The 18,435-nt window shown below is 41.4% G+C and overlaps 1 non-coding gene across 1 annotated transcript; it reads right to left on the minus strand.

Annotated features, from left to right (window-relative positions):
- Positions 1-15,349: 15,349 nt before the first annotated feature.
- Positions 15,350-15,456, minus strand: LOC112085642. The gene has a single exon (XR_002898943.1). It is a non-coding gene; the product is annotated as a small nucleolar RNA R71 (small nucleolar RNA).
- Between the last annotated feature and the right edge of the window lie 2,979 nt (positions 15,457-18,435).

Below are 18,435 nucleotides of genomic sequence, written 5' to 3' on the forward strand. Positions count from 1 at the left end.
GATGGCCTTTGCGGTGTTGTTTCCTAAGAACGACTCTTCTGTGTTGCAGCCAGCTGGCGGTGTCTGGCACTCGTTGCTCGGGCAACTATCTGAGCCGCTTCTCTGGCTTTGGCATTTTTGGCTAGTGCAACCGCGTCGAAGTCAACATCACACGTCTTCGGGTCAATTTCACAAAAACTAAGCTCTGGGCCTCTTCTTCCTTCATCTCTGGGGCCTCTTCTTCCTTCACGGCAGCCTTCTTTCCTTTTGCATCCCCGAGGGCGTGAACACTCTCACACGCACCAACGTTGACATTATCTTTCATCGGAGCATCATCTTTATCTGAATTACTCTGCAGTTTATTGTCAGAAACAGACATGAATATACAAATGAGTACACCAATGCTATAATTTAGTAACATGTTTTATCATAGTCTGAAAATTGTAAACAACTAGTTTTGAAAACATAAGTAAATAATCTCACATGGTACATAACATTAGTAAACATGTTCGAATTCAAATGAAATTAGTATTAAGTGTTCCTAACTTTGTGTGATCTTGTTCGCATGTAATGTTTTCGTATAGGCGGAGGGTTTTTGGTACTAACCCCTTCATGCTTCTTGGATCCAGTGCCCTGCTGCTGGGTTGGCTCTACATTGTCTTTAACCTCTTCCTCAGTGTGCTTCGCCGACCCTTTAGTCAACTCTTCTACCGCACGCTCTACAGATTCAACCTTCTCGGTGAGACGTTTGATCTGCTTTTCACAGCTACCAAGACCATTCAGCATCTTGATTGAAAAGCTTTTGAAGCATTGGTCGAAGTGCGCTTTCATAGTAGCGACAACTCCGACCCCTTCAGCACCAACAAATGATGCGGCAGAGGCAGAGGCTGTGCACGGTCTCTTGCGACTTGATTCATCTGAGGGAAGGTTCCTCTTTCCGGCTTCTGCCTTGACGATGTGTGTACCCAAAACACCTTCCAAAGGCCAATGGTTTTTTGAGAACTTGAAATTGGGGTCATGGAGTGCATTGACAATCGTGACAATATCTGGATCCTGTTCGTCATCATCCCACACGGGAACATATCCGCCAAGTCCTTAGCCACGCAGCACTGTATGCGAGCCTGGAAAAACACAATAAGTAAATGGATTACTAGCCATATGAAGCCTCGGAAAACTACGTATGAAGTCTACTCCTGAAGTCTACAATAGAAGTCTACTCCTGAATGTCTCACACTATTAATGTTACATATAGAAGTCTACACATGAAGTCTACTTCTGAAGTCTAATTTGAAAATTCATTACTACATAGAAGTCTGCTACACTAATACAGTACCTGTTTTAGCATGTTGGCTTTGACGTTCTTTCGTCGTCTTGATCCTTTGTAAGCCAGCAAAAGAGGTTCTTCAGTAACATTTGGCAATGGTTTGCCAAATTCAGCAGCAAAATCCGGTAGAGCATAGTACACCCAAACTTGATGAGCTTGCACAAATCCTTTTATATGAATGTTTTTGCTGAGATCTTTCTCCTTAACAGACTTGATCAAATGCTGAAAAGCAATTCTTCCCCATGGAAACTCCTTAAAACCTTCGAGATCCATCACTAGTCTGGCATGGTTGACATTTGTGGATGAGCCAGGTCTCGTTGCCACTATGAAACCAGCGTAGATCCCAAGATAACCCAACCGCAGCCTATCATCCCGAGACCATGATGAGCAGTTGGAACAGGCTTCGATAATTTCGGTAGTGCTTGGGCCCGACTCGGCATCGACCCCCATTAGCTCCCAAAATGCACGCATGTCATCGACAAGCGCAAGATCAGTTAAAGCCAAGTCATCCACGTACCCGCAGTTGAGTCCGGTGATCTCCTCAAACTCATGCATTGAAAACCAAACTGGAGTGGTACCAATCAGGCTCCATATCTCGTACCTCTGCTTGCAAACTATCTGAAAGGTCAGCATGTGGTGCACCAGCCTAGAAGCCCAACCAAAATCCAAGTCGTGGAACTTTAAAAACACACCCAACGGTGACTCGTAAATCTCTTCCCATTCATCCTATTGTAGAGCTGACTTTAGTGTAGGGACCAGCCTATAATCATCAGCATAATAGCTGATGCTTTTATCCGGGGCTGGCTCAAACCCTTTGGTGTACAGTCTACTAGGGAATTCAGAGGCCACCATTATCTAACACAGATTTCTGCATCAACGGTAACAAAGCTCTAATGAGAAAAACTAGTAACGGTTTGAAACTATACACGAATGAAGTCTATATTTTCAAAATGAAGTCTACTTTATCAAAATGAAGTCTACTTTATCAAAATGAAGTCTACTTTCACAAAATGAAGTCTACTTTCACAAAATGAAGTCTACTTTCACAAAAATGAAGTCTACTTTCACAAAATGAAGTCTACTTTCACATTCTAAGTACAATCCGAGTCGAGAAGTCTACTGAAGCCAACCGAAGCAATCTTAACATAAAAAAAAACAGTATATTAAGTCAACGGAATCCACATGAAGCAATCAAAACATCATAAATACTGCATATGCAGTCTACAGAACCCAACCGAAGCAATCAATACATGATAAATGCGGTATATGAAGTCTACTAAAACAAATCATCGAAATGGAATCTACAAAGTTTATAGTGTTGACCGCCTTTATTAGATGAAGCTGGCGTCGAGAAAATACAACCAGATCTGAGAAAAAAACCTAAGTCAAACCCGAGGGAAAAATTACAGGAAGATAGAAGAAATTTAAGAATTGTCAAGTATATAACTTTGGAACAACATCTACCAACCGTTTTGAGGCAGGAAATGACGTTAACCTCCAACGGCGAAAGCAGAACTGCAAAAAAAAAAACCCTAATTTAAGATCTGGAAACTAGGGGTTACAAAAACAAAAAGGTGATGAATACGGAGGAGTAGGGAAGCATGGGGGTGTGGTTGAGGAAAGGAAACTTGCCTGAACGAGTTTATCGGCGGCGGTTCTGTATGTCGGCGGCGCCGGAGCAGAGAAACAGAAATCGCCTTCGACTTTTTTTTTTTACACTAACTTTCAACGGTTTTTTTTAACGGGATCTATAAAATTCGTATATATAGTCTAGTAATTCCGTACGGTTCGGGTAAGTTTTTTTCGGTTAAGGTTACTAATTTTCCGGGGTCTAGGTAAATTTACCCGGTTACAGGCAATTTTTCTTGGTTAAGGGAAGTTATTCCCAGTTTAATTTCGGTTTAAATTTTGGTTAGGTTAATTTATTCGGTTTAGTAGACTTCAATATAGAAGTCTACAACTTTTAAAACCTAAATTATAAATTTACTTCTACTTAATTTAAAAACATACATTACCATTTACCAATATGAAAAAATAATTTCTGTACATTTGGGTTACGATTACGGAATTTATGAATGTAAATTTGATACCAAAATAATTTTTAAAAAATTTTAAAATTAAATTTACAGATTTAATTACTTAGTAGATTTCATTTCGATAAAATGAAGTCTACAAGTAGACTTCATTTTCACTTTAGTAGACTTCGTCAGGGTGTAAACGGTAATTAGGACATCCGTTTTTTGTTTACTCATACAGGATTAAATGGTCTTTTCACTACCCCTTTAGGTTATTTCTGCCAAATGTTTTTTTAGGGGTTTACTTTTGTATTCAAAGTCAAGTTTTGGGTTATTTTTAGCAAAAACCCCTTTTTTTAAACCGTTCTTCTTTTCTGATTCTCCAATTTAGATAATTATTCAATGGCATCTTCTTCTATCATTGATTTTTGGTTGGGGACTCTGATACTCCAATTTAGATCTTCCTATTAGTGTTACTATCCTCATTTCTTTGGTGGATGAGAATCCGAGAAGGTTTGTAGTGGATTTTTTGGTGTGTACGAACCTTTCCTCTTTCGAAGCTCCTGGTCCAGTATCTTTACAGAACTGGTCTTCTCCTTTCTCAATTGACTTTGAGCATTGTCTATCGGATACTGATTTTGATCGTTGTAGCCTATGACTCTGGTGCTTCCCTTAGCGTAGAATATATTTCCTGCTTAGGATTTAGGTCGTCTTTGATCTTCCAAGGAAGAGTAATTTTACTTTTGAGCAATGATTCCTCTATGGAGCAGGACTCGTCTCCTCTCTTAACCAACTTGGCGAAAGATTCAGCTTTTATTTTCTTACCTTGTCTTTTGTTAGCCCTGTTTACTTTGATGCTGATTATGCGATCTTTTTCTTTTCCAGTAATGCATCATCGTCGTCTTTCTGATTCTCAAATCTTTTGAGTTATTTTCGAAAGACTTTGTTTTAAGCTTAGGAGTTGGAAAGATCTTGTTGTTGAGGTCTTTGTTTCCTTAACTGAGATAAAACGAAGCTGGGCTGCTCGTGTTTCTTACCTCTAATTTCATATTTTGTTGGTTGTCCAAGTTTTTTTTCCTTTGATTTTCTGATTGTTTCAAGAAATTCTTCTGTTCATGATGCTCATCGATTTTTCTCCAACCCTTGGTGTGAGACCCCGACCCCATCTTCCCTTCCAGGAACCAGACGGACCGGCTATCAAATCCATAAAATCCCGATCTCGCCTTTCATCTAGATTGGCTATCAACTCCTAACGCCCCAACCGTCCCTTCCAGTGAGCCCAACACCTTCTTTCTAGCCCGTTGGCCCACCATCGTTCGACGGTCGGTGCATTAGTCCAGGAGGCTCATAAGACTTGTCTACTGTCCCTGCAATCACCATGTGATCTTTTCCTTTGCTTTTTATCCTCACTCAGTGTTAACACCTGATTTTGACCATTTTTATGAATCACTTTCAATATCTTATGCAGGTGTTTTCACTCAGTTTTAAAGGTTTTATAAGTGTTTTCCATGTTTTGGAGTTTTAAAAGGTTTTTCAGAAAACTTGGAACTTTGGAGTGTATTTTGGAGCAAAAGTGCATTTTTGGATAAATTCAGGCCGTCAGAAGTTTGGCAACCAATGAAGACCTTCTCACCGTCTGATCCTCCCCAAATTTGGGAACATTATAGAGGAGACAACCAGATTTCCAACGCAGTTGGAATCAAAGCAATCCAACGGTTAAATCTTCAGATATCATCAAACAAAAGCGCTTGATGGGAGGTAACCCATTTGGTATGATTTTCTTTTCTTTTTATTTTTTTTTCTTTTTATTTATTTTCTATTTGATCTTTTTCTTTTCTTTTCTTTTATTGCATTTCAGGCTTTCATAAAACCTAGAAAAACCAAAAACATTCAACAAACCAGAAAATACAAAAAGATAGGAGGAGGAAACATGAAAAAGGGAGAAACCGAGAATTCCTGGGATGCAGTTCACCGCGGCCGCGATCAATTCAGCTGCAGCCGGACCATCATTTACTGCGGTGCGTCTCTCGCCAGCGGCCAAACCAGCCTTTGCCGCGGCCGCGCACACCTGACCTGCGGACGGGCTTAGTTTTGCTTCCAGGTTTGTTTTCCTAATTTCCCGGGAACCAGAACTTCAAAATCCTGATTTATTCTGGGATTGAATCGGGAAGTTCCCGACACATAATTTCCGTGTTAAACACGCCAAGGTAAGTCTTCTAAACTTAAAAAAAAAACAATTTTTTTTTGGAAAAACACCTTTTTTTTTAAAAAAAAAAGAGAATTTAAAAGATTGAAAAGGTCTTTCTCTTCATCGTCCCCAACAAGCTTGGAGTTTTTGAGAAAAAGACAAGATTTCAAACTTGACAAACTCCTTTCACTTTTTCGAACCTGTCACACTCTTTTTCAAAGGAGATTCCAAATCTATCATCACATAACACTCTTATCAAGGTATGGATACAAATTTCTCACTTTTTCTTAAGAACTCAAATTTAGGGTTTTCTTAGAATGAGTAGAAATTCACATTAGGATGATTGGAAATTGTCTTTGAACTTAAGATTATACTTCTGGGTAGTTTAATTGCATGATTGAACACTTAGACCATAGAGACTTGAAATTTTCGAAAATCTAAGATTTGAGACCTTGAGTAAATCAAAATTTGAAAGTCTGTTTGATTCAGCTTTGCAAATCTGGATTTTTTGGTTCTTGTTTATAGAAAACTAGATTAGATTACATATGAGTGAGCATTAACATCTTCTTGATTCAGAAATCTCATGTGTTGGACATCAAAATATCGAACTTGATCAGAAATTCTCAGATTTTGCAATGTTTGATGCATTTACAGCTTGTTTGTCATGTGAAGTGTTTGTGATAGCTCTATAAACACCTTGTTCATAAAAATCGATACCAAAGCAGGTTGATTTAGTCTTTGTCTCGAGAGTTTTTTTTTGCAGGCCAGGGATCTCTCTCACATTCGACTGATTCGAACCAAGACAAGTTCTCATGCAAAAAAGCCCCATTCGCAGGAGACATATGACGCATTAAATGAGACACAACTGAGTGATGATGAACCTTTATCCACCTTCATTACCGCACAAAGGAGAATCTTTTCAAGAGAGATTGAAAGAGCCTCCACTCAGATATTTGTACCTCGGAAAGCTAAGTCTTCCTCTAGGCCGAAAGTGAAGTTTGTTGGTAAAGGCATTGACCCAGACATCAACTACATGGCACAGCTTGAGAAGCTGAAGATCAAGCCAACTCCAACAATTGACTACTCAACCCTTGAGATGCTTGGAATCAGAGAAGATGTGATATGGTATCTTGATAGGCTTGGAATGAGATCATTCATGGAGCAGAGTTTTCCAACCTATGAGAGCCACACCAAGGAGTTCCTTGCATCAGCGACTTTGTGCTACAAGAAAAGAGCTACTCCTAGAGCTCTAGATGGCACACTCTCCTTCTCTATTGGAGATCATCTCTATTCTCTTACCATATTAGAGATGTGTGATGTTTTGAAGTTGCCTTATTGTGATGAGATTGCATTGGAGAAAGATCCAGATGAAGATCTTTGGAAACTGATGGGCTAAAGAGTTTACGATAAAGGAAGGTCCAAGGCATTACTACTTTCTCACCCTACTGTTTGCTATGTGAATAAGCTACTAGCACACACTGTGTTTTCCTGAGCCAACCAAGCAAATGTACTTAAGCCAGAGTTGGTGACACTACAGCTACCATTCGTAGATCACCCGAGGTTCCTTGCTTTGCGTGCATCATTGCAAGGAACCTAGTGAAGGTTAAGCATGAGATGCTTACATCTGATTGTCAGGACTACTCACCAGCTTTTGGGAGCATCATTACTTCACTTATGATGGCAGCAGAAGTTGATTTTTAATCTGATACACCACTTAGAGAGGATTGGTTTGATCTTTCTCAGTTCTCTAGAGACAGGACCATCACCAGGGCCAAGATGGGCCCAATTGGATTCGCTTACAAGTTCTGCACTAGTTCCACCGAGTACAGGGTCCTTCTACCATCGGATTCGATGCCGCGTCTCCGAGATGGTGCAGACCCAAGATGGAAACCAGAGACTAGCGACTTCCTACCAGCTTTGCCACTCTTACCTCTGACCATGAAGCAATTTCAGGCTGCAAAAGCCAAGAGAGAGGTAGCTGCAAACAGCAGGAGACTTCAGCCTGCATCATATTCATCCCGAGCCAGTTCTTCTCAGATCAGAGCATCCACTAGGAGTGATGCAGACTTTGCAGCTTTGAAGAAGAAGCTTGACCAGCAAGAGAAGATCAACAGGCGCATGAAGAGGCTACTGAAAAAGAACCACAAGTTTAATGATGACTCCTGATATGTTCATAATTTGCATCATTTAGGTTGTATATTTCATTCCAAATCATATCCTATTTCATGCATTTTAGGTCTTCAGGGTTTGTTTTAGGACTTAGGAGTTGCATTAGGTCCCAATGAGTCTTTGCATGTTTAGAGTGTTTATCAGGTGTATTTGGAGCTATTTGGAGTTGAAAAGGTGAATCCAGGAAGAGAAATGGCGACCATGGCTTGATAGATGGTGAAAATGGGTTTTTGGAGGTTCTCGGCGATTCTCACGTATCGCAGGCGACTTTTATCGGCGATTTTCATGTACCGCGAGTGAGCCCCTCGACCAAAACGCGTACCGCTGCTAAGGTTCCTCGGCCAAAATTTCCGGGTAAAAGCACATCTCAGAAATCATGTTACCGGAAGGTCTTGCCGGTCGATTCAGTTGTCGGGTGCTTCATCAAAAGATTGGATCATGGTTCCAGAGCAGGTGGAATCATAGGATTCGGAGGCGTGAGCAGAGAGTTAAGCTCATCGGAAGGCACGCCTGTCTCACTGCCGTTTTGGACCGACCCGATGAGTTCTGAAGAATGCGAAGGACGATGCACTTCCATACCGATTCAGTTTACAGGGCCTTCATTAAGATCCGAGATATTTGAGTCCTCTTTCCAGAACGTCCGAGATCATTCAATTCGGAGCTATGAGCAAGAAGATAACGTTTCTGGAATGGACGCATGTCTAGAAGCCTCTTTCTGATCGTGTCAATGCACTGCGACGATGAGCCCTCCAGGAAACCTTTCACTTCCCAAGCGCCGAAGGTTCCTTCACCAAAGTTGACGATATCTGGATCTTCTGTCCATTGAAACTGGAATCACGCAATTCGGACCAGTATCCTGGAAGTTAAGCTTCCCTGAATGTGAAGTCGTCCAAGCAGCCCTGAATGCTGCGATATAGTCTTGCGACTTGGTTAACTCGCAAAACCTGAAGATGAATGACTGGAGGTTGAGCTGTGAGTTGAGATGTGCAAGTAAGGTGTCACTGGATAAGGTCTGAGGCTTCCGAGCAAGAAAAATGCTAAGTCCACAACCGTGCGACTTAGGCATGCGAGTTGGCCGCGCTTGGAACTAAACCGCACGAAGACTCGCAATCTACACCGACTTGAGCCTGCGACCTGGGAGTAATGGAGAACAAGCCGCACATATCCCTGAAGACCCCTGCTACGTGGTCGTGCGAGTTAAGGAGTAATGGAGACCAGGCCGCAGACGGATTCGCAAATCACTCCGAGAAGGTAATGCGGCTGAGTTTACAAAAGTTTTACCTCGTCCAAGCTTCTTCCTCTGGTTGTGCGACTTGGGCATGCGGCTTGGGACTAAAGGATGACCAAGTCGCACGCACACCTTCCCCAGATTTCGCCTTAGTCATGCGAGTTGAAGAAGAAGAGGATTGAGCCGCACAAAGACTCGTAAAACACATCTAGATGGGCGTGCGGCTAAGACTAAGTGATTTAAGTCTCACAAGACAGTTTCTTCACCTGTGCGACTTGGGCATGCGACCTGGGAGACTCTTGACCAACTCGCACATTCATCACTTTATCCATTAAATCCGGGTCAGGACCCGGTTTGCTCCGGGCTGACCCGGTTCGTTTTTAGAGACATATAAATAGTTTTTAGGGTTTTTTCCCAAAAACTTATGCTTTATTCCCTTTGTCTCTTGCCTCTTTTGTGAAAAGACTCCACTTAAGAAGAGAAATATCGATTTTTAAGTGTTTAATCAAGAGAGTTTGAGAGATCTTTGTGTAAAAAGCTGCAAATCCATCATTATCCATCTTCCCCATCTCTATTTCTCATCATTAATCATGCCAATCTTCTCAACTTGCAAAGGTTTAAGAGAGATTAGTATGATTAGTGAGTAGTCACCTTAATGAGGTTCTAGATGTGTAGGTTAGGGTGCTAAAGTGTTAGATTAGGAGTGCTTAGGGCTAGATTCATTGATTCATCTCTCTAAACAACTGTTCTCTAGGCTAGATCCTTGCACATCACTTGAGATTTAGATTCTGGGAATTTCATGCATCAAAAGTGTTTGATAAAATTCCTGAAAGAGCTGTATTAGAGGTTTAAGCATTTGCTGCATGATGATGTATTGTTATTTGCTTGAATGATCTTCTAGAACTGTTCATTAGTGCTCACTGATTCATATTTCACAAATGATGATTTGGTTTGAAAATGGATTAGTGTAGGGGTTAATACCTTCATGAGAGGATTAATTTTGATTAGAATTCTTAGTCAGTTGAATCATGTCTCATCATTTTCATTAGCATTCCTAGTTTAGCACCAAAGCACCCTAGCCAACTATCATGTCTAGAATCTCATGCCTCCATCATTTCATATTCATATCACTTGTCATTGCTTAGTTCTTGTTTGATCACTTCTTTCATTAATCTTGTTTTAAGTTTCTTAGTTGTAATTAACCAATCAAAACCTCACTTGTTCACTTGAATTGAGAAACTGATCACATAGCTTAGTGTCTATCACCTCATTCTTGGATTGACAACCTCTTTTATGCTACTTTGACAAGGGGATTGATAGCCCTGAGACCCATAAAGTCTTATCTATCAACTCCTCTGCCATAGAGACAGATGACAGCCATGAGACATAGGCGCATATCCATCAGCACGTTATACCCACGGTTCTATCATCATTTTTTTTCTTTTATTTTATACTCTTTTGCTTTTATTTCACCATCTTCTCACCAACTTTTTCACACTGGAGACAGTGTGATTTAAGTCTGGGGGATGATGTTTATCCATACTAATGTATTTTCTTTGTTTCTTATCTTTTTCTGTAATTTTTAATTTTAAATTTTTCTATGCTTATTAAAGACCTTGAGTATTTTTTAGGAATGTTTGACACAAAACTATGATGAGTAAGACCCATGTGCTTCTAGATGCTATTTCTTTTTGTGGTTAGTCCTAGACTAGGCGATAGATAGAGTACTTGCATTACGAACTCCCACCAGAGGATTTTTATTCATGGAGACATTTTCTGCCAGGATAGACTAGCTAATTTCAGGTAAATTTCATGCCTCCTAAGACTCTACATCCAAAGGCATTTTCCCCTTTAAAAAAAAATCAAAAAAATGAAAGGAAAGGAAAAACAAAAAGCCTAAAAGAGTATATGATGGCCGAAATTATTTGAAACAAAGACTACAAGTATTCATTTGTGAGTATTGGTTTTTAAAACCTGGACAAAAATCTAAGACTGGGGGAGTCATGAGGAGGACCTGAAGAAAGGAGATCAAGAATTTTAAGGCAAGAAGAATGTGACTGGAAACTGTGGATATCAACAGCTCCACCCTCTCTTGCTGTTTTGCATAATGTCTTGTCTCTCCAGAAAAGGTAACCGTAAACACTAAGAACCTCACCCTTTAAACATCCATTTTGAATACCTAGCCTTGATTGCTTTACTAAAACCCTTTTGATCAGAACCACTGGAACTTATAAATGAATGTTAAGAGCTAGTTGAAGGTTTAAGTGTCTAGATTTTCGCATGACGGATCAACGGACTAGTTATGCATGTACTTTGGTGAGAATGTTCTAGACTACCCCTGATTTGAGCATAATGACTAACTTTGGTTTAGAAGCATGGTCTCTGAGATTTTGTTAGTTCCTTCGATTTTCAAACCTATTTTCTAGATTCAGATCTTTGGTTTTGTTTGAGGACAAACAAAGGTTTAAGTCTGGGGGAGTTGATAACACCTGATTTTGACCACTTTTATGAATCACTTTCAATATCTTATGCAGGTGTTTTCACTCAGTTTTAAAGGTTTTATAAGTGTTTTCCATGTTTTGGAGTTTTAAAAGGCTTTTCAGGATACTTGGAACTTTGGAGTGCATTTTGGAGCAAAAGTACATTTTTGGATAAATTCAGACCGTCAGAAGTTTGGCAACCAAAGAAGACCTTCTCACCGTCAGCTCATCCCCAAATTTGGGGACATTATAGAGGAGACAACCAGCTTTCCAACGCACTTGGAATCAAAGCAATCCAACGGTTAGATCTCCAGATATCATCAATACCGATCAACATAAGTCCAGTCAAGCACATGAGCTTTCACCCGCGGCCAGCCTTCTTTCCACCGCGGCTCAAGAGGTTTTACCCCCAGTGGACCTAAGGCCCAAGACACTTCCTGCACCTATTTTACAAGCCCTAGACGCCCAAGACTTGGAGAAACACTATAAATACTCATTTTTAGGGTTTAGGATTTAGGGTTTAGAGCCTCTTTCTTCTCTTTGAGAGAGAACTCATTTGTAGTTTTAGGTTTTATTTTTATGCATCTGTAGAATCTTTTCATCGCCACTCTATCTTCAATAAGAGAAGTTTTTCTGCAACTTTTGTTTCTTTACTTTTCTTATTTCTAGTTCTTAAACCGATGATGATGTCTATCTCAGCCATGTCTGAGTACACCTAGTTGGGTGAAAGGGTAATCCAAAGGGACCTCATGTTCGAATGACATCTAGGTTTTTAGGAAAAACAATTTCGATTTTTAACATGATTCTCCCATTCATCCAAATCTCAAAGCGGTAATTCTGGATTGATCACTCAGAATCCGATCTTAGGTTAAATCTGAGCCACAAGAGTGTTGTATCTAGGTTGCATGAACTGAATCGTATGGATGTCACCGTTGTAGGAGACGAAAGATACCTAAGAAGGTTACGTAAGCCGAGATGGATTCCGATATACAAAGCATGATCTTGTTCTGGCATGAGAGCTTAACTGCCATGAATGAGTGATTAGATGATTCGGGTGACGAGAGTTGGCTAATCTTACATGTGTCTATCCTAATTTCAGATTCATAGAAAATCCTTGCCCAAATTCCTTGTGTTTTAGAACTTGAACCCTAAAGATGAACCTTGAACCCAGCGCCGTTTTTCATATAGTTTTCAACTGATATTATTTCCAGCTTTTTAATTCTCTGCATAATTAGATTTAGTGACAAACAAAATCCCTTTTATTAGATCTGGTTTACGATTTTTTTTAGCATCAGTTAGAAGTCCTCAACACACAAATCCCAGTGGATTCGATCCCTAATTACTACTGCATTTGCTGTGCACTTGCAGCTTGTCTAGGGTAAAACTTGTGTTGCCCACTGCACCCACATCACTCATACTGTACCGCAGACTACTTCCCGGTAGGTCACCCATCTTGAAATTGCTCCAGCTTTAAGCACACTTAACTCTCGAGTTCTCTCAAGACACTTAACCGGAAAAGATAAATGCACTTTGATGACATAGGTAACCAAATCAATTCTTATAAGCCTTTTCACATATACTAGAAATCGGGATGTTACGATTCTCCCCGACTTCCAAGAAATTTGTCCTTGAATTTTCCCTAACTCAACCACGTCCCAAGACGCCTGATATGTCTATATTTTGCATCATCTAGGCTGCATTTTAGAGTCTAAATCATGCGTTTTCTCACTCATATTAGGTCTTTAGGCATCAAAATAGGTTTCAGGATTTGCATTAGGTTCCAAAGAGTTTTGCATAGTTTGAAGTCTTTATCAGGTGCTTTGGAGGACATTTGGAGCTCAAGAGGAGGATCAGAAGTGGAAACGGTGAAGAAAATGGTCAAAAATGGTTCGCCTACCAAGCTCCTCGGCATTGCATGCCGAGGTCCCTTGTCACGAACCCAGATTCAAGAAAAAAGTGACTTGGAGAACGCAAGTGAAGATGGATTGAAGACTAGGGTTTATGCATGTTCTTGACGTATTCTTCATGAGATCTTAACCTTGATCTTTGCTCACGTGCACCCCTCGGCATCAAGACCTCGGCTTCACTCTCTCACACACCGTGGTGCTCACCCGACGACCCAAGAAGAGCGCTCAGTACCCGGTTTGTTCCGGGCTGACCCGCGACACTTACCCTTCACTATAAATAGATTTTTGAACCAGAAACCTAAGGATCTTTTATCTTATCTTATTTCCTTCCTGTTTTAGATTTAAAAACTTGTCTCTTTTGTGAAACTTGATTAATCTAATCCGATATCTCGTTTTCAAGTAAGAAATCTTATTCTTGTTTATTTCTTTTATTCTCCACCATCAAACTCCTTATCATGACTAGCTACACGTCTTGCAAAGGACTTAGTGAGCTCGTTATGATCAGTGAGTAGTCGTTTAAGCGGCTTTAGATAGGTAGATTAGGGTGCTTTCATGATAGATTAGTGAGTTTAGGGGTCTAGTCTTGCATGTTTCATTCTTTAACTGACGAGATCTCTAAGATGGATCCAAGCACATCACTTGTGGTTCAGATCTGAGACATATCTCGCATCAAAAGTGTTCGTAGAAATGTTTGAACCAATCAGTTAAAGGTTTAAGAGTCTTTCATCGCAAGAGTGATAGTTTGTTCTTTTAAATGACCTATTGAACTGGATCTTAAAGCTGACTGATTCATGCTTCTCAAAAGGGATTTTGGTATGAAGGATGATCAGTTTAGATGTTTAATACTTTCATGAGAAGATTAACATATTTTGAGTTCATGTTAAATGAAACCGCTTGATAATACTGATTCATTAACTTGCTAGTCTAGCTTGGAAGCACCCGAGTCTTTTATCCTGTCTAAAGCTTCTGCCTTTATCATATATCATCATCATCCGGTTATTTGCTAGTTTATTTATCATCATTTGCATCTTCACCTAGTTTAAATATCATCTTTATTTCATTTTCATGTTTGTTTGCTTGCCTAGTAGATTAGCTAAAAACTCTTGCTTGATCATCTTGACTTAAGATCACAAGTAACATAGACTAGTGCCTCACACACAAGTTTGGATTGATAACCCCTTGTACTACAAGACAGGGGATTGATAACTTCTACAAAGAGCCTTTAAAACTCTTAGTTATCAATTGGCGCCGTTGCCGACTTGTGGGAGCATTAGTCTCTTATTTGTTCTTGAGATCAAGACTTTACTTTCTTTTGTTTTACTAACTCTTTTGCAAGTTCTGGCTTTGCTTTCAGGTGCATGAAAAAACCAGGTCTCGCAGCACAGAACCGCCTCTCCCTTACGACAACAACATCAACCGAATCGAAAGACGAGCTCGCGAGAGAGAACGGCACTTTGAACGGCTTGGTATGGCAGAACAGCAAAGGATTGAGCAGCAGGCTCAAGATGCCGAGCACCAGGCTCAGGCTAATCAAGCGCAGGCCGAGAGGAATGAACAACAAGCCTACGTTAACTAACAACAGGCTCAAAGAAATGAAAGGCTTGCTCAGCAAAACCAACATCAAGCAAATAGAAATGAGCAGCAAGCCCATCATGTTCCTCCGCCTCCACCACCAGCTCAGAGACAACCTCCTCCGGTCTTTGTTGGAGAAAATGACCGAGCTAACGCGTACAATTATAGAGCCGGGATCCAGGCACCACCAGTGCAAAACAACAACTTTGAAGTTAAAGCTTCCCTGCTCAATATGGTGCAGAACACCAAGTTTCACGGTCTACCCGGAGAGGATCCTCTAGAGCATCTTGATCAATTTGATCGAGTTTGCGACCTAACAAAGATTAATGGCGTGTCCGAAGATAGCTTCAAGCTACGCCTGTTCCCATTCAGCCTCGGTGATAAAGCTCACCAGTGGGAAAAGAACCTCCCGAGGGGTTCTATACAAATGTGGGAGCAGTGTAAACTGGCGTTCTTATCCAAGTTTTTCTCCACCTCACGAACGGCCAAGCTAAGGAATCAGATTTCAAGTTTCACGCAACACAACAACGAGAGGTTTAGTGAAGCTTGGGAACGGTTCAGGAGCTATACCAACCAATGCCCACACCACGGCTTCTCGGAGGCATCCCTCCTGAGTACTCTATACTGAGGTGCCCTCCCCAAGATCAGAAACTAACTCGATACAGCCTCAAACGGAAATTTTCTTGGGAAAGAGATCAATGCGGAAATGAAACTAGTGGAGAACCTCGCCATGTCTAATGACACGTATGGAGAAGATTTTGACAGGGCAAACCGTTCAGAGGGATCTAGTAAGGAACAGCACATGGAGAAAGATATAAGAGAGCTACAGAGCAAGCTTGACAAGGTTCTCATGGCCACACAAAATCCAATACACTTGGTAGGCGAGTTTGATGAGCAAGGGCCGAGCTTTGATAATGTCAATGAAGATGGTCTAACTCAAGAAGAGATCAACTACATTGGGAACCAACAACGGTATCAGCGGTTTAACAACTTTAGGAATAATCCAAACCTCTCTTACCGGAACCCAAATCTAGCTAATCCTCAGGACCAAGTGTACCCTGCTCAACAACACCAACAAAGCTATGCTCCTAAAGCTCTATTTCAGAATAGCTTTCAGCCCAAGCAACAGTTCAGTGGGCAGCAACAGAGTTACAGTCAGCAGAATCAACCGGCTCAAAGCAACACCTTCAACAGCCAACCGCAGCAGCATAAGTTTCCACCAGGGTTCAATCTGTAGCCGACGGGTAATCAGCAACAGAACCAGGGAACAGCTCAGACTCAGATGGGACCTGACGTCTGTGGGCTTCTTCAGAAACTCTTACAAGGTCAGCAACTAGTTGAGAGCCAGCACGCAACAATGCAACAGGATATACGGGAGCTTCAGCAGAATCAAGCTTCAACATCATCAAGAGGACCGGCTTTACCAGGTAAGCCGGAGCCTAACCCCAAGGAGTATGTGAACGCCATCACATTGAGGAGTGGTAAAGAATTACAAGCTCCAGCACCTAAAACATAGCTCAATGAGGACAATGAGAAGCTCGGAGGGGAGGCAGCCTCAGATGATGCACAACAAGATGAGGTTTTGGAGAAGGAACTGATTAAAGACAAAGGTAAAGAGGTGGAGAAGACACCTGAGCTTGAAAAGCCAGACGTTCCACCACCACCTTATCAGCCCAAGTTACCATTCCCAGGGCGTTTCAAGAAGAAAATCCTAGACAAAGCCAAGGCGGTCTTTGAGAAACACTTGGAGAACACGCAATTGACTTTGCCTATCATAGACACCTTCTTAGCTATACCACAGCTGGGAAAGTTTCTAAAGGATGCAATTCTCAACAAGACAAAGGAGCTCCAGGGTATGGTAATATTGAGTCACGAGTGCAGCGCTATCATTCAAAAGAGGTCTATACCAAGGAAGCTATCCGATCCGGGCGGCTTTACTTTACCATGTGCAATAGGTCACTTGAAGTTCTCAAGTTGCTTATGTGATCTAGGAGCTTCTGTGAGCTTGATGCCTTACACGGTGGCCAAGAGATTGGGGTTTAAAAATTACAAGCCGGCCAAGATCTCCCTTGTATTAGCTGATAGATCGGTAAGACTACCGGTGGGGTTGCTTGAGGATCTACCTTTGAGAACCGGTGAAATAGAGATCCCCACTGATTTCATAGTTCTTGAGATGGATGAGGAACCTCTCGACCCCATCATCTTGGGGCGACCGTTCTTAGCAACAGCAGGAGCGATCATCGACGTAAGAGGGGGTATGATCGAGCTATATATCGGTTCTGAAACTATGAAATTCGACGTGAAGGAAATGATGAAGAAACCGACCATTGGAGGTCAGGTTTTCTATGTGGAAACCATGGAGGAGCTAGCTGATGAGCTCCTAGAGGAGTTAAACGCAGAAGACCCGTTACAAGTGGTCTTAATGCGGGAACAAAGCGAGCATGGGTACTTGAACGAAGAAAGCGAGGTGTACAAGCGTCTTCTGGACCAAGCGAAGGAACTTGGAGCTGAGACGAGGTTTCTGGAGCTCAGGAAGAGTGGCCTTGACATTTTAGACATCGGGTAGTCCAAGACTGTTGAGGAGACACCTCGGGGTATCATGGCCGCGACATCTTATGCCGAGGTCGATGGTAAACCGCACCAGAAAGAAAAGGCCGAGGAAGCTGTTCCGAGCCAATGCAGCTTCGACGCCGATTGGAATGAAGCTGATGCGCCCCCTGTTGAGCTCAAGCCTCTACCAACAGGGCTCAAGTATGCTTTCTTAGGCTTAAACTCTACATATCCCGTGATCATCAATGATAACTTATTGGAGCATGAAGAGAGTGCATTGCTTAGCGAGATAAGAAAGTTCAGGAGAGCCATAGGATATTCTTTGGCTGATATTAGAGGGATCTCTCCTGACATATGCACCCACAGGATACACCTAGAAGACCAAGCTATGCATTCTATTGAGCATCAACGACGTCTTAACCCGAATCTCAAGGAGGTGGTTAAGAAGGAGATACTCAAACTCCTTGAGGCAGGGATAATATACCCAATCTCTGACTCAAGGTGGGTATCTCCTGTTCACATTGTGCCCAAGAAAGGTGGGATCATGGTGGTTAAAAACGAAAAGGATGAGCTCATAGCCCAAAGAACCATAAGCGGTCATCGCATGTGCATAGACTATAGAAAACTGAATTCTGCTTCTAGAAAAGATCATTTTCCTTTGCCATTCATTGATCAAATGCTTGAGAGGCTAGCTAACCATCCTTATTTTTGTTTTTTCGATGGGTACTCGGGTTTCTTTCAAATCCCCATATATCCCCGAGATCAAGAGAAAACAACATTTACATGCCCCTATGGCACTTATGCTTATAGGAGAATGCATTTCGGTCTTTATAATGCACCGGCTACTTTTCAAAGGTGTATGATGCATATATTCTCTGATCTACTTGAAGAGAAAGTGGAGGTGTTCACTGACGATTTTTCTGTCTACGGCTCCTCTTTCTCCGATTGTCTCTCTAATCTATCTCAGGTTTTAAAGCTATGTGAGGAGCACAGGCTCATCTTGAACTGGGAGAAATGCCATTT

Source organism: Eutrema salsugineum, unplaced genomic scaffold (genome assembly GCF_000478725.1).
Source record: "Eutrema salsugineum unplaced genomic scaffold, Eutsalg1_0 scaffold_3, whole genome shotgun sequence".
NCBI classification, from domain to species: Eukaryota; Viridiplantae; Streptophyta; class Magnoliopsida; order Brassicales; family Brassicaceae; genus Eutrema; species Eutrema salsugineum.